The sequence below is a fragment of the Nerophis ophidion genome, linkage group LG05, assembly GCF_033978795.1.
Source record: "Nerophis ophidion isolate RoL-2023_Sa linkage group LG05, RoL_Noph_v1.0, whole genome shotgun sequence".
Lineage (NCBI taxonomy): Eukaryota > Metazoa > Chordata > Actinopteri > Syngnathiformes > Syngnathidae > Nerophis > Nerophis ophidion.
This window is the reverse complement of record NC_084615.1, coordinates 35,080,719-35,093,218: the sequence shown is the minus strand read 5'-3', so window position 1 is coordinate 35,093,218 and position 12,500 is coordinate 35,080,719. Positions and strand designations below refer to the sequence as shown.

The 12,500-nt window shown below is 39.3% G+C and overlaps 1 long non-coding RNA gene across 1 annotated transcript in view; it reads left to right on the top strand.

Moving 5' to 3' along the window:
* The first annotated feature begins 10,640 nt into the window (after positions 1-10,640).
* Positions 10,641-12,500, top strand: part of LOC133552356 (uncharacterized) — a 34,288-nt gene continuing 32,428 nt past the window's right edge. The window contains exons 1-2 of the long non-coding RNA XR_009806677.1: positions 10,641-11,058; positions 11,193-11,310. This is a non-coding gene — a long non-coding RNA (uncharacterized LOC133552356). The remainder of the gene's footprint in view (positions 11,059-11,192; positions 11,311-12,500) is intronic.

Sequence of the window (12,500 nt, the reverse complement as noted above, 5' to 3'; positions counted from 1 at the left end):
AAGATAGGACTTAAATACTTCTGAGGTAGCATCTCTAACTGTTACTGGTAGGGAATTCCAGAGTACTGGAGCCCCAATAGAAAACGCTCTATAGCCCGCAGACTTTTTTTTAGGCTCTGGGATCCATTAGTTTTTTAAACTTAGATTTCCAGCTGAGACATATGGTATACTACAACTGGAAAGAGAGGATCAATCGAGGCCATTTAGTATTTTATACGTAAATAATAAAACCTTAAAGTCACATTTTAAGTGCACAGGATATACTGTGTATATATTTGTTTGTGTGCATATTTACAGTATATACCCATCATGGATATAACAAATATAGTAGTAATTGGAAAATAAAATGTGAAAAATCCTGCATGCACATGTATGTACTTTATGATTGTATATATATTTATATACGCATACATACACAATGAATACAACTAACGAAACAAAAAACAATATGGTGGTTAAAAATGGGAAAGAAAATAGTTGAGTTGTTGAAAACACTTGAAAAATGCTACATGTTTTGTTGGTTGAAGTTTTATTTTAATATGTACGCAATACAAATGATCACATACAGTATTTTACATATTTTCATCGTTCTTTACATATCCGAAAGTATGGAGAAGCAAGGCTTATCTAATCCTACCCATTTTCTACTTTGTAGCAATTAAAACACACGTTCTTTCCTCAGTTTGTACATAATTTACTTGCATTGTAATATCAGTTAAAAGTAATACATTGATATTTTTCTAAATGTATTGATGTTGTTTTTTTAATTCTGCTAACTTGCTAACAAACAAAAATGAAAACAAACAAATTAACGAAAACATGTAATGCTGCAACATTATTAAAAATTACCAATGAAAATAAAAATCGCCATAATCAATTTTCTTAGAAATTTTTACAAAAAGTGTACGTTTAATTCTGAAAACCATGATTATAACTTCTTAGCGGTAATAATTTATACCATGTTTTATTGCACTCGTTAATAAAAATGTTAAAAAAAATCTATACACAAGAATATATTTCTTTTTGTCGCCCCTGATGCAATTAACTGCAAACAGGCATCCATCCATTTTCAACCGCTTGTCCCTATCGGGGTCGCAGGGGGCCTTGGAGCCTATCTCAGCTGCATTCGGGCGGAAGGCGGTTTACACCCTGGACAAGTCGCCACCTCATCACAGGGCCAACACAGATAGACAGACAACATTCACACTCACATTCACACACTAGGGCCCATTTAGTGTTGCCAATCAACCTATCCCCAGGTGCATGTTTTTGGAGGTGGGAGGAAGCTGGAGTACCCAGAGGGAACCCACACAGTCTCAGGGAGAACATGCAAACTCCACACAGAAAGATCCCGAGCCCGGGATTGAACACAGGACTAGTCAGGATCTTCGTATTGTGAGGCACATACACTAACCCCTGGACCACCGTGCTGCCTCTGCAAACATGTAGTATAGTATACTGTAAATACCTCAATCTGCATAAAAATACAATGCCTCTCTATCATTCTACAACTAACTCACTAGGTTTCTCATTGTCATCCCATTGGGTTTAATTTTTTCTTGCCCCGATGTGGGATCTGAGCTGAGGATGTCGTTGTGGCTTGTGCAGCCCTTTGAGACACTCGTGATTTATATAAGTAAACATTGATTGATTGAACTAAAAGAAACAACGTTTACACTCTAAATTTTTGGCAGAGGCATTTTCAAAATGGTCCGCCTTCAGATAGTTTCCCAAAAAGGTTTTACCCCAAGACCGAAATCCACTTCCTCCTGGGGAAAAACATTTTCAACTAAAAAAAACCCTTAACATGTAACTAATGCATATTCTGCCTCTGTCAAACTTCTAAGTAAGATTGCCAAATGTATAGAAAGTGTTTGCAACAATACCATTAACCACCGGCAGGAAATCCATCTTTTGTGGTACATGGTTGTTTCAACGCCGCCCAGTCGTCTTTATACAAAGTCTGTGTACATTCGCGACGACATTTGAGGATTGAAATACTTAATGTGTGTCTCCAATGTAGAATCCCCGGAAAGTGTCTCCCAGTCTCAGGAAACGTAGCGAGACTGGGGCCCATTGTTGTCACGAGACCAAAGTTGTGCACGTGTGTGTGTGTGTGTGTAGGGTCAATGAACTCTTAAAATACTACACAATGTATCGCGTCGTTGTCCTTTACTAATTGGTAGGTAAATATTAGATGAGGCGTTTAGAGGCATCAGGGAACACCAGTTTACTTAGTATCATATAGTATAGATTAGATTAGATTAGATAGTACTTTATTTATTCCGTCAGGAGAGTTCCTTCAGGAAAATTGACATTTTCAGCACAATCCCATTCATGATCAGACAAACATTACAGGGAGACAGAACAGGATCGCTGACGGGTCTGCCGGCTTCCAGCGCCCCTTACAAAAAAGAACAGATACAGGTAAACAAGGGGGGGTAATGGGAGAAAAAAAATAGAAGATTAAAATAAAATTAAAAAAAATCAGTCTTAGCCTGGGCCCTGGAGAGGGGGTGCAGACTGAGGCCAAGGGAAAAAAACAACTCATAGCCATATATATATAGTATACATATAAATATAAATCTGCTTCACAGATGACCTGAGGAAGCCCCTGTGTATGGCCCAATTTGTTGTCATCGAGTGCCAGGAAGGGTCAGTCGCATTGTTTGCTCTTTAGTGGCCGCATTCCCAAAGGTGGTGTGTCTCCATGCGGCCAATAGGATGTCAGTTGGGATAGCACCAGCCTCCGTCAATGGTGGGCAAACACTTGTGTATTTATTAACGTTTGGGCTACTTTCATTGAGCAAGTTCATTGATCGTCTTTTATTACGTACATAGTGTCTCATAGAATTTTCACCACTACAGTGTCAGAGGCCCCACAATACTGTATAGTAGTGTTGTCCCGATACCAATATTTTACTACCGGTACTGAGATGTATTTTAATACTTTTTGATACTAAATAAAAAGGACCACATAAAAATTGCGTTATTTATTTTATCAAAAAATCTTAGGGTACATTAAACATGTTTCTTATTGCAAGTTTGTCTTTAAATAAACTAGTGAACGTACGAGACAACTTGTCTTTTATTAGTAAGTAAGCAAACAAAAGCTTCTAATAACAAACCCTGTTTCCATATGAGTTGGGAAATTGTGTTAAATGTAAATATAAACGGAATACAATGATTTGCAAATCATTTTCAACCCATATTCAGTTGAATATGCTACAAAGACAACATATTTGATGTTCAAACTGTTAAACAGTTTTTTTTTGCAAATAATCATTAGCTTTAGAATTTGATGCCAGCAACACGTGACAAAGAACTTGGGAAGGGTGGCAATAAATACTGATAAAGTTGAGGAATACTCATCAGACACTTATTTGGAACATCCTCAGGTGTGCAGGCTAATTGGGAACAGGTGGGTGCTTTCCTGGCCAGCCTGCAGTCCAGAACTGTCTCCCATCGAAAATGTGTGCCGCATTATAAAGCTTGTTGAAGCTTTGAAAGTGGAATTCTTTCCCATTCTTGTTGTCGTTCAACAGTCCGGGGGTCTCCGCAGTTGTGTTTTACGCCAGGAAAGTACCCGCACTCCTTTTTCTACAAAGCCACGCTGTTGTAACGTGCTGAATGTAGCTTGGCATTGTCTTGCTGCAATAAGCAGAGGCGTCCAGGAAAAAGACAGCGCTTGGATGGCAGCATATGTTCCAAAACCTGTATGTACTTTTCAGCATTAATGGTGCCTTCACAGATGTGTAAGTTACCCATGCCTTGGGCACTAATGCACCCCCATACCATCACAGATGCTGGCTTTTGAACTTTGCGTCGATAACAGTCTGGATGGTTCGCGTCCCCTTTGGTCCGGATGACACTGTCGAATATTTCCAAAAACAGTTTGAAATGTAGACTCGTCAGACCACAGAGTACTTTTTCACTTTGTATCAGTCCATCTTAGATGATCTCGGACCCAGAGAAGCCGGTGGCGTATCTGGATGTTGTTGATAAATGGCTTTCGCTTTGCATAATAGAGCTTTAACTTGCACTTACAGATGTAGCGACAAACTGTATTTTGTGACAGTGGTTTTCTGAAGTGTACCTGAGCCCATGTGGTGATATCCTTTAGAGATTGATGTTGGTTTTTGAGGGATTGAAGGTCATGGCCATTCAATGTTGGTTTCCTGCCCTGCCGCTTAAGTGGAGTGATTTCTCCAGATTCTCTGAACCTTTTGATGATATTATGGACTATAGATGTTGAAATCCCTAAATTTCTTGAAATTGGAATTTGAGAAACGTTGGTCTCAAACTGTTTGACTATTTGCTCATGCAGTTGTGGACAAAGGGGTGTACCACGCCCCATCCTTTCTTGTGAAAGATTGAGCATTTTTTGGGAAGCTGTTTTTGTACCCAATCATGGCACCCACCTGTTCCCAATTAGCTTGCACATCTGTGGGATGTTCCAAATAAGCCTTTGATGAGCATTCCTCAAATTTATCAGTATTTATTGCCACCTTTCCCAACTTCTTTGTCACGTGTTGCTGGCATCAAATTCTAAAGTTAATGATTATTTGCAAAAAAACCTAATGTTTATCTGTTTGAACATCAAATATTTTGTCTTTGTAGCATATTCAACTGAATATGGGTTGAAAAGGATTTGCAAATCATTGTATTCCGTTTAAAAACACAATTTCCCAACTTGAATGGAAACAGGGTTTGTAAATATGTGTACATCTATTTGAGTGGTTGGATAGGACAAAAAATCTGTATGTATATGTGTATGTATATATGCATGTATGCATGTTTAACTATGTGGGAATTAATCAATCAATCAGTTTATTTATCCATCCATTTCCTACCACTTATTGCCTTTGGAGTTGCGGGCGGCGCTGGTGCCTTTTTTATATAGCCGTTAATCACAATTCAATCAAAGGGCTGCACAAGCCACAACAATTTAGATTCCACGTCAGGGCAAAAAAAACTCAACCCAATGGAACAACGTGAAACCCTGGTAGGGACCGTAGATGTGGGGACCCCTTGGGTGATCGGTGCAATAAAAATGTGATAATCCAGTCCATAGTGGGGCCAGCACGGGATCCTTGTGCATGTAGACAAGAGTCAGAGTCAGAAGAGTACAGCATATAATGGAATTCGGAAAAAAAAAAAGTATAAAAATTAGTATGTCACTACATGTAGTACACGTTTGTGTACTTATGGACTAAGTACATCATTTGAAAAGATGATTTTTACTTTTTATTCTAATTAAGGTCCAATAAGCCCGAATAGCAAAGAGAAATAAAGAACAAAACATGTAAACAGCTTGGGCCTTAAGAGGTTAATTGAGGCACAACTATCACAGGTTATGTTTTGTCAAATCGTTAGTGCCCACCGCTCTCGTCTGAGTGCCCACATGTCAACAACAGCAGAGTGTTTTTCCCTATTTAACTTTTGTGTGGTGTGTTCTTTTTAAACCACAGCTGATGACGTGAACATTTGTCCCGCATCCTCGCTGGCGCTATCTATTCAAGTGGCCGATGACGTCACAGTGGACAGCGATGAAGAGCTGTTTGTGTTCTGTGGAAAGGTGGAAGGTCAGTTGAGGAGGGTAAATGTTTAGATCTGAGGGACAATTGTGAAACGCTCTGAGGGACCATCCTACGTGAACAAAATACTGTCATGACAATTAGAAGTGCAAAACATACACATCTGAATATTCTATACACAATTACAGTCAACCTTACCTTACCAACTAAGACACTTATGTAAATATACAACATTGTTATATAGACTATTAATTGGATAAAGAGAGTTTAATCTGCCATGCAGGGTTGGCTTTTAAGCAGATTTTTTAAGTGAGCAATGAAGGTGCCTGTCAATATTGACTTTGTCATTTGTCATGATGGGGACAATGGGTTTAGTTGAGTTCTACTTTAGCGGGGGTCAACAACCTGTGGCTCTGGAGCGACTTTTTTTTTTTTTTTAAATGTATGTCAAAGATATATTTTTTTGTCATGTTTCTATCGTAGAACAATCCTGACAAAAACCTTCCTTACTGTTAAAAAGCCCACTGTTTAATATGTTTCTGTTCATGCTTCACTGATGAGAGTATTGGGCGAATGCAGTTTTATCCTAATTTTGGCGGTCCTTGAACTCACCATAGTTGTGAGGACTATGACGCAACAGTTTGTTTACATGTACAACTTTCTCTGACGCTGCCACAGAAATGTTTTTTGTCTCATTTTGTCCAACAAATGTTTTATGCTGTACACGAATGCACAAAGGTGAGCTTTGATTTTATTGCCTTGTGTGGAGTGCTAATCAGGCATATTTGGTCACTGCTTGACTGCAAGCTAATCAATGCTAACATGCTATTTAGGCAAACTGCCTAAATAGCATCATTATGCATCGTGTGTAGGTATATTTGAGTTCATTTAATTTCCTTTACTTATGTCCTCTGTGTATTTAAGTTATATTTGCATGTCTCATGACACATTACGTGTATGTAGTACAGGTGGGGAAAATATATTTATTTTGTTATAAGGTTTTTTTAGAGTACAAACCTTCCTATTTGTTAGAAAGCCTACTGTTTAATATGTTTGTGTTCATGCTTCACAGAGTATTTGGCGGCCGCTGTTTTATCATTTAGATAGTAGGCTAATATAGACACTTACGTCATGTGTTCTCTTCATTGTAAGACTTATATAAGACTTTTAAAGTCATTTTAATAGTAGGCTAATATAGACACATCATGTGTTGCCTTCATTATAACACTCAAGACTTTTAAAGTAATTTTGATATTAGGCTAATATAGCTCATATTAACACTTACATCTTGTGTTGCCTTCATTATAACACTTAAATAAGGCTTTTAAAGTCATTTTGATAGTAGGCCAATATAGACTCTTACATCATGTGTTGTCTTTATTATAGTCAATATATACACATGTGTTGCTTTCATTGTAACACTTATATAAGACTTTTAAAGTCATTTTGATAGTAGGCTAATATAGTCAATATAGACACATCATGTGTTGCCTTCATTATAACACTTATATACAACTTTTAAAGTGATTTTGATAGTAAGTTAATATAGTTACCTTAATATAGACACTTACATCACCTTTTATTATAACATTTTTATATAGCGTACATTTTTTTGCAGCTTCAGTGCGATTTAGTTTTTTGTAACATGGTTCAATATGGCTCTTTCGACATTTTGGGTTGCAGACCCCTGCACTACAGTAAGTGTGACCTGCATGACAGCGACGTAGACCGCCGTCTCCACGGCGAGAGCTGCTTCCCGTCATCGGAAGGCCCGCACTTCCTGTGCTGAGGGCAATGCGGATGGATATTTCGTTATGTTTATCATGTCAGCACAAACCGGGCACCTTTTGAAAAGGTCAAACCTAATCCACCGTTAATTGCACGCCTCTGTTTTTGGCGAGGCGGTGTGTCTCAGGGACGCATAGTCAGCATCCGGGAAGACATTTGGAGTCAGTACACCCAAGTCTATAATGTTAATGACTCACACAGCGTGCCTCGGATTAGAGGCTGGAGGAAGTGGGTGAAGTTTGGGGCAAGCCAAAGGTGGAGGAAGCCTCTGGAAATAGTTTAGATGCAGGCCCAGGCCATTGTGTGCGCTGTCTTTGCTTTACTTCGTCGTGGACTCCACCCCTCCGAGCGACACTAATGGGACAGCAGACACTCAGGCACCATGGGGGAAGCAGACGAGTGGCTCTCTATTTATTATCTGAGGACAATTTGTCTTGTTTTATATGCTACTGGAGACAAAAACAATAGGAGGCGTTTTGCACATCAGCAAAGCCATCTCAACACTTTTTTTTTTTTTTTTTTTTTACATGGTGCTTCCCAGGCAGTGTTCTCTTGCAAGAATTTTGAAGGGAATCTAACTCATTTCAAAAACTTTTCAGTGTGGCCTGCCCTCACAGACTATAAAACAGTTGGAGTCTCTCCCAGAAGCCAAAAAACTGATTGTCTGGAGCATATTGTCTGCTTACTCATTATGGAACTGAAATTGTCTTCACTTTGCCTTTTGACGCAGCTGAATTCAGTGTAAATTCTACATTGGGGTCCAAAGCAGAATTTTATTTTTTGAAAAAACTGTTGACACTTAATATATGTGAAACAATATTTATAATTTATTTATTCGAAATGAATTTAGTTAAATGCATATTCTGTGTTAAAACGTATCTCATTTGTGAAAAAAACAAATTTAACATAATTAAAACAGAGTTGAACATGTTCCTGTTATGTCGCCAACCGGGTTTCGATCCGAAAAAGGGGTATTTCGTCAGCATTAAGACAGTAATATTCACCGGGGGAATGATCAATGACGCAGCAGGAAGGGGCTAGAAATTGTCATGTCTTTGTGATCATGTTTTGTTTAGTTATGTTAGATTACTTCAAGACTCCATTAGTACCTGTTTTTTTCACTCCATTGTTTTGTTTCCATGCCAACCCATTAGTTTTCACCTGTCCCCATGTCACGCACCTGATTCACTTGGACTCATGCACCTGTTGCCAATCACTACGTCACTTTTTAAGCCTGTAGTTGTCAGGCAGTCAGCCTGGCGACGGCACCTTCTACTCGCCCTCCACACCCATGTACAGTATCCATGCCAAAGACCCATGTTCCTTTCTTGTTCAAGTAAGTTTTTCGTTATTCATGCCATAGTGCAAGTTTTTGTTTTATGTCCATAGTTTTGCCTTAGTGCAAGTTTTTGTTTTCATAGTCAAGTTTTGAACCTCCGCTGAGAGCCCCTTTTGTTTGTTCCTGTTTATAGTATAATTAAAATATGTCATTAACTTCATGTCGTATCCGGTCCAATCGCTTTGCACCTCAGGGAAAACAATCCACACCACAGTCCACGTCTTGACAGAAATATGTTTGCAGTAAAATTTTCATATGAAGTGCCCTGTTCATTGACATTTTACTTGCACTTATTCTTCAAGCTATCCGTGGTGCCCCAACAAGTTGTTTTTAATCATAAAACATTTATGTACTAAATATTTAAACTTGTTTTCACTTTTTTCTTTAAAATTTCTCATAATGCTTTATTGACTGTGTATAATGCAAAAGCATGGTAACATTCCAATAACATTACACAATGTAACACAGTAAAATTGTAAATAAGAAATAAATAAAATAGTCTGAAACCTTGGTAAAAGTAATATGTACTATGGAATATGCACCTTTTCACATTCCAAATAATGGCTCTAAGACTGCAGGGAAAGCTCAGCAAGTATGTATGTGTATATATAAATGTGTGTGTGTGTGTATATATATATACATATATATATACCAGGGGTCGGCAACCCGCGGTTCTTTGATCACTCTGATGTGGCTCAGCTGCATACTTGCCGACCCTCAAGATTTTTCCGGGAGGTTGTCGAGATTTAAGTGCCTTTCCTAGAAATATCCCTGGGCTAACTAACATTCTCCGGTTTTCACCCGCATAACAATTTTGAGGGCGTGTCGTGGTGACAATGTTTTTAACGTTCTCTAAAACATATCATTGTGCCTGCCTTCACACCAGGCTATCTGCTTGCCGGCCGGTCACATGTAGCATACGACCCCTGCTAGCACACATCGACTGCAAGGCATACTTGGTCAACAGCCACACAGGTTACACTGACGGTCGTAATATAAACAACTTTAACACTCTTACTAATATGCGCCACACTGTGAACCTACACCAAACAAGAATGACAAACACATTTCGGGAGAACATCCGCACTGTAACATAACAGAACAAATACCCAAAATCCCATGCATCCCTAACTATTACAGGCTACATTATACACCCCCTCTACCACCAAACCCCACCCCGCCCACCTCAACTGACGCATCATCCATGTATCCAAAATGGATACATGAATGATACAGCAGAGGATTGGGGAGAATGTCATGTGGTCAGATGAAACCCAAATATAACTTTTTGGTATAAAATCAACTCGTCGTGTTTGGAGGAAGAAGAATACTGAGTTGCATCCCAAGAAAACCACACCTACTGTGAAGCATGGGGGTGGAAACATTATGCTTTGGGGCTGTTTTTCTGCTAAGGGGACAGGACGAATGATCCGTGTTAAGGAAAGAATGAATGGGGCCATGTATCGTGAGATTTTGAGCCAAAACCTCCTTCCATCAATGAGAGCTTTGAATGGTTGACCAAATACTTATTTTCCACCATAATTTACAAATTCTTTAAAATTCCTACAATGTGAATTCCTGGATTTTTTTTTCTCCCCACATTGTCTCTCACAGTTGAAGTGTACATATTATGAAAATTACAGACCTCTGTCATCATTTTAAGTGGGAGAACTTGCACAATTGGTGACTGACTAAATACTCCCCCCCCACTGTGTGTTTGTGTGTGTGTTTATGTTTTATATTAGGGATGTGAATGATAAACCGATGCGACTGAGTATTCGATTCAGCAAGTGAGTGATTAGGCTGCATTGGTAGCAGACTCCTCAATCAATGCGAATAATCCATGAATTCCTAGCTGAATCGGTTATGGAGTCATGAAACGGTTATCGCGAGACTTTGCATGGGTTGGCTAGATTACAATATGCGCCAGCGTCTCTAAAACAACGCGAGAGCTGAAGCTACTTGCCAAACGCAGTAGCATGCCTAGCTGGTATTAGCACGAGTGATAAACAAGGGACAACATGGAAAATGGAGGAGGAGAACAAAAGTGTTAGTCTGACCGAAGGTAATAATGGACTGAGAAAGATTTTCAACGCATCGGGGAGACAGAAATCCAAAGTGTGGAAAGTTTTTGGGTTTTATAAGAAGGGAAGCTCGACAGAAGCCATGCTATTTGTAAATCGTTGACGTACACTGGCAGCACTACAAATCTCGACCAGCATGCAAAGAGGAAACACGGCCAAGAGTACGGTGAGTTAAAACCCCGTGCCAACGAGCAGGAGTGTGCAGCAAGCAGTAGCACACAGACAGGGAGCAGCACCATTCCTGACGGACCATGATGCTGAGCGGACGTTCACAAGCATAACCGCAGAAGCAACATCCCTGCATAACAAGGTAAATCCTCCAACACAAAATCATTTACTCAACACAAATTACATATTACAATGCATTCTCAAGTCTACTGTCATTAGATTTATTCTGACTGCTGTTACTGTCGGTTTGTGTTTTTTTTTTAATTTTATTTCCAGGCAACAGGGGATCCAGTCCAGAGAGGTCCACTGCAAACAAATCCATGTCAGACTGAACCTACCCATGGAGATCTGGACATCAGCATTGATCCACCCCAGAACCAGGAAGAGCCAGATGGTTTGTGTATATTATAACTTCAATCAATCAATGTTTGTTTATATAGTCCTAAATCACAAATGTCTCAAAGGACTGTACAAACCACTACAACATCTTCGGAAGAACCCACATAAGGGCAAGGAGAACTCTCACCCAATGGGACGCTAGTGACATTGATGACTATGAGAACCTTGGCGAGGACCTCAAATGTGGGCAACCCCCTCCCCCCCAGGGGACCGAAAGTAATGGATGTTGAGAGGGTCTATCATGATACTGTGAAAGTTCAATCCATAGTGGCTCCAACACAGCCGCGAGAGTTCAGTTCAAAGCGGGTCCAAGACAGCAGCGAGAGTCCCGTCCACAGGAAACCATCCCAAGCGGAGTGGGATCAGCAGCATAGATATGTCCCCAGCTGATACACAGGCGAGCGGTCCATCCTGGGTCCCGACTCTGAACAGCCAGTATTTCATCCATGGACACCGGATCAGACCCCCTCCACAAGGGGGGGGACAGAGGAGAAAAAGAAAAGAAGCGGCAGATCAACTGGTCTAAAAAGGTCTTATTTAAAGGCTAGAGTATACAAATGAGTTTTAAGGTGAGATTTAAATGCTTCTAATAAACTTGTAATCAAGAATGAGTTAAACTTATGCTGCAGCTATAAAATATTAGCATACAACACATTCAATGTTATGAAAATCGGCATGTAAATAAAAACAGTTTAATAAGGATGATGCTGATAATACAACTTTTACAAATGTGCACAAAAATCTGATTCATTCTAAACATCAGGTGACAATAGATGAAATGGTAAAGTCAGGTACAAAAAAAAGCACCACTGAGGCACGGCAAACAAAGCCTGTAATATACGGTAATTGTTAAAAAAAAATCTGCCCTCCAAAAAAACAGGACAGTGATGATGAAAATGCACAGGCATAGTGTAAGTGAACTACTGCATTTTGACCTGTTAAACGGTACCTCACACACAGTAGTTTGATTTTTCTTTTTACTTATGTATTTATTTTCTCTATTCTTTTACTCAAAGCATTTGTCACTGTGCTCATTGTTTCCACATTTTGCGATGTGTTATAGGTGTTTAACTTGTTTACATTGTAATATTGCACCTTTTGTTACCTACTTCTAGTGTTCAAAACACTATATGCTCAGGCTGAAATATTGAATCTTTGTTACCTACCTCTAGTGTTCAAAACACT